Source organism: Malus domestica, chromosome 10 (genome assembly GCF_042453785.1).
Source record: "Malus domestica chromosome 10, GDT2T_hap1".
Lineage (NCBI taxonomy): Eukaryota > Viridiplantae > Streptophyta > Magnoliopsida > Rosales > Rosaceae > Malus > Malus domestica.
The window spans coordinates 18,093,317-18,098,704 of NC_091670.1; positions in this window are offsets into that span (position 1 = coordinate 18,093,317).

The window sequence follows — 5,388 nt, forward strand, 5'->3', positions numbered from 1 at the left end:
TGTTTTCAAGGTTGTGAAGCCTTTCTCAAAAGTTTAAACCTTGCCAATGGAACTCAAAGCTTAATGAAAGCGACCCACTAGTGTGTTTATTCGTACTTTCATTAAGTATAACATAAGATTTTATGGTATCCACTAGTGTAAATATTTTAAATTGAAGATCGAATTCATTCATTGTAGTTGTAAAAAATCACCATTAAATTGGTATCCACTAGTGTAGTTGTAAAAAATCATCAAAATCGGAGTTAAAATAACCATTAAATTGTGATTTTTCATTTATAACCGTCGAAAAATTTTGTCTTGTTACTTAATCTTTAAATGTTTGTTTTTTGCAATTTTTGGCGTATGCGATCTCGAAGCATATACAAACAAGTTTGATGGTTAGATCGTTGAAACTAGTTTCGTAGAATGCGTATCCTATCAAAACAATAGATTCACTAACACTTTAAGAGTTTATTCTTACTTTCATCAAGTATAACATAAGATTTTGTGGTATCCACTAGTGTAAATATTTTAAATTGCAAATCAAATTCATTCATTGTATTCATATAGGGTCAAGGAGTGTAGCTGTAAAAAATCATCAAAATCAGAGTTAAAATAACCGTTAAATCGTGATTTTTCGTTTATAACCGTCGAAAAGTTTTGTCTCATTACTTGATCTCTAAATGTTTGTTTTTTGCAATTTTTGGCGTACGCGATCTCGAAGTATATACAAACATGTTTAACGGTTGGATCGTTGAAACTAGTTTCGTAGAATGCGTATCCCATCAAAACAATAGATTCACTAACACTTAAGAGTTTATTCATACTTTCATCAAGTATAACATAAGATTTTGTGGTATCCACTAGTGTAAATATTTTAAATTGAAGATCGAATTCATTCATTGTATTCATATAGGGTCAAGGAGTGTAGCTGTAAAAAATCATCAAAATCGGAGTTAAAATAACCGTTAAATCGTGATTTTTCGTTTATAACCGTCGAAACGTTTTGTCTTGTTACTTGATCTCTGAATGTTTGTTTTTTGCAATTTTTGGTGTATGCGATCTTGAAGTACATACAAACATGTTTGACGGTTGGATCGTTGAACCTAGTTTCGTAGAATGCGTATCCCATCAAAACAATAGATTCACTAACACTTAAGAGTTTATTCATAATTTCATCAAGTATAACATAAGATTTTGTGGTATCAACTAGTGTAAATATTTTAAATTGAAGATCGAATTCATTCATTGTATTCATATAGGGTCAAGGAGTGTAGCTGTAAAAAATCAACAAAATCGGAGTTAAAATAACCGTTAAATCGTGATTTTTCGTTTATAACTGTCGAAAAGTTTTGTCTCATTACTTGATCTGTGAATGTTTGTTTTTTGTAATTTTTTGCTGATGCGATCTTGAAGCATATACAAACAAGTTTGACGGTTGGATCGTTGAAATTAGTTTCGTATAATTCGTATCCCATGAAGTTCAACGGTGTATGTGTGTGTGTATATATATATATATTTATTTATTTATTAAGTAGATTTAAATCTATTTATTTTGTATGTATAATTATTATAGTTTTTAAGGGTATAAAATTTAATTTAAAAAAAAATATATATATATAAATATAATTATTATAGTTAATTTAATATATATATATATATATATATATATATAATTATTATAGTTTTTAGGGGTATAAAATTGTTAAATTAATATATATAATTATTATAGTATTTTTTTAGGGTTATAAAATTATTAAATTAATATTTTGCTTGTCGTATATCGTGTTACCCACGTGTATACCCGAACCAACCCGTTATCTTAACAGGTGCTTATCGGGTTACCCGATAACGACCCGTTTAGTTATCGTGTCGACCCGAACACCTGTTAATTTCGTGTCGTGTCGTGTCGGGTTATTGGGTCGTGTTAGGAATTGCCAGGCCTATCAGTCACTTGTAAGCAGTGCAATTTGGGCAAGTCCAGGATGCCAAAACGAAATCCGAATTCGAATCCAGTCTTGTAGGAAAAGATGATGGTGTTTCTCGGTGCGATTTCGTCAATGTAGGAGTGAGAAAGGACAGACGAGAGATGGGAGGACAAATAGAAGCAAAAATGATGCCATAGGGTATGAATCAAAGGTCAATAACGGTGATCATTGAAGTTGGGAGTGAACGGCATTGTGGTGGGGTACGCGACGACGACCTTCCAATTAGAGTCGGTGACGTCTTGCAGTTGGCATTGTATGTAAATTATTTAATTCCCTAAGGTCATTTTGGGATTTGAAAGTTTCATTAAAGGCCTCAACGCCTCTTGGAAAATAGGTTTGTGCATAAGTTATGGAAGCAGCAGAAGTCGGTTTTTCAAAGCTAGCTTTTGCTGCTTTGGATTTTTGGCTTTTTTTCACCTAAAATTGTGGAAAAAAGAAGAAGATGATTTTGAATGTTTACCAAACACATAAAAGCTCCTAGCCTTTTTTTATACTTTTTTTTATGTTTTTATTTTTTTTTAAATTTTAGTAGTACCAAACTGGTACTTCATCTGTCAATCTTTCTTAAGTAAGCTAACTTCGAAGTAAGGAATACTGAGTCGAAACACGAGTAAGCTTGTAGGCACGGGACATAGTTAATTAAAACTCTCTTCGATGACGTTGATTAGCAAAAACGTCAGCTCTGAAACTAAGTGTTTATAAATATTCCCATCACGATGTTTGGAGTACCACCTTACTCTGCTACAGGTATTATATAAATCCCATGGAAAACCTTTTCCCCTGGACTTGTAGTAATACATTGATCATAATAAGGATGAAAGGTGTTGAATCATACATGGAATGGCCTTCAAACTTTTAATGTCATTCTAACATGTTTGAGTTGCCTTGTTTGTTGATTCCGTTTGTTCTTTCACATTGCCCCTATTCTAGGTCAGAGGATTCTAACGATGCAACATGTAGCCAAGAAAGGATTTCTTTCACAGTCCGAATTGCTGATTCATGAAACACTTTTTGAATTCTTTTGTCAGACCATATGTGTCAGACTTAAGCATTTTCGATCAGATTACACTTAGCTAGCTTCGCTAAGGCACTTTTACGTATCGAAGCTCCATTGAAATAAAATTCCTCTTGTAGATGTCCTAGTTTGGATGCCTCATTTGGACCTACTTAACACATGGTGTTGCAGAACGTACTTGACTTAGTAAGCTGGTTCGGGATAGAATTAGTCATACTCAGGGTCAGAGTTTAGAGTCATCCTTAGAAGATTTCTGGATAGCCCCCTTTCAACTATTCCCTCGAATGGTGTAGATCCCAAGTTTGAATGTTAAACTCATAACCTTTTTGGTTGTATAATTTTTCTGGAGGTCGGTGGGTGCACTGAACTTCCAGGTCAGGATGCCATATGCCCATACCCGTAGCCTACCAATTGTGACCGCACTTGTTATGGCTTAAACCTTTCAAGTTGTTTACCATATCATACAAGATGGGCTTAACAAAGACTCATTTGACCACTATGAATTTTTAAACTTGCATTTGTGTGAAGTTTCAAAGTTCTTCTTAGTTTTAGTATTTAGGGTATTCCATGTGCCACAATGAACGGTGTAAGAAAGAACAAACGATGGTGAGGGTCTGAAAAGATCATTCCCAGTTTTAGAGTGATATCACGATTTGGACCAAGGTTGTTCACCCGTTGGATGGGCCTTCAACAAGTTTTTCTTGTTTGTCTTTGATGATGCCTTTGAGAAGTCCAGAGGATATCTTGGGGATAGATATTGTGTCATCTTAGAAGTGTGATTACTTGCGGTGCACACCAAATCTTAGATTGTAGGGACTCCAAAACTTATAGGAAACCTTATGATTCCTTGCTAGATTAAATTTTTGTGTCTTGTGGAACAAGCATGATCATTTCAGCCAAATTGCTCAGACTTCGCCACTGCCCCAAAATAGGATGATGGTGTCTTGCGGAAAGTAATTCATCGTTTAGACTTTTTCAAGTGTAAGAATCTAGATTCATAACCGCCATATGGTGTATAAGTCGTTCAAATTCATGAATTTTTTCTTCTTACTCTGTATGGTATGCCCCATATCGTTTTCCATTACAAGCTAGTAGTGGAGGAGGACAAATGTGGAGTTGTCATGCAATGCTTAGCGCGTGACCTTTGATTTTAGCTCATCAGAGTGAACTTAAATTGGTTGGAACCCTTAAGTTAACCGTTGACTTGATCATGATTGCGTACATCGTGTACTCGTAGGTCGTTGCGGCACATTGACATTGTCTGATATGAATTCAGAGGGAGAAGAATCCCGCAGAAAATTCCAGCCTATGCTATGAATGGTAAAATGGCAATAATGTCTTCCACGAAACTTGGATTTGAGTTCTACAAATTCTGCAGAAAGCTGACTTCCGTACCTTCATAATAGTATATGGCACGAAACCTAGTTTTCTCTAATAAGGTACAGTTTAATTCGAGAAATTGATAGTGATGCTGAGATGTGCTGGCTTGCTGTTCAACTTCTTTGTGTGCTAGATTTGAGATCGTTCTTTATTCTCGAAAATTCAAGAAAATTAAGAATATTGTAGCTCGACTTCTTATCTTTCCAGGCATATATGGCATGTCATGGTGAAAAATCGGGAAGGCCTTGAAATCTTTGTTCACCATAGCTTCGTAGTTCTGATAGGAATGCAGCTTCGACATACTTCATACGTATAACTGGAAAGATTGGCTTTGTAGAAAATTCTAAAACTTTGATACAATGATCTTCGGCGTCTTAGCTTTTGTATCCAATGGTCCTTATGTGAAATTCATCTGGGAAGTCAACTTTTTGTTGAAAATCATTCGACTGTGCATAATGGCTTTAGGCACAATTACATTGCCCCTAGAGCTTTCAGTGAACACTTTCGCTTTGTCAAAGTGTTGATGGACTTGAACTAAGTTGCATGTAGGCTTCAGATGAGGTCCGCGAGTTGAACTTGCAATGAGATATGGGTCTGCACGGAGCCAAATCGGCCTTCGCTTCTTCGCTTGGGAACTCTTTGTGAATTAGGTCCATGCTTGGAGAATTGCCTTAGGTACGCCTCTCCCTAAGTTATGCGATTATCATTTTTTTTTACTCTTCGTGTCATAAAGCGATCATGAAACTGCGTAGTTGAACCGTATGATTCATATTTGGGTTCGGAGCCCCGAACTTGAGACTTAGTTCTTGAGTCGAAATTTATCTTTTCTAGGGGTGACTTGGCCTCAGTGTCCTTTTTCCCTTCTTAAGACTTTGCCATGCTCGCCAGAGAGGTTGTGTAGTTGTTAGAGGTACTGTGAAATTGGTATCAGGTGGACTATCCTGCAAATAAAAGTTAACTATGCACAATAGACTACACAAATGAGCTAGTCAACTAGTTACAAGTTAGTCAATGATAAAAAGTGTA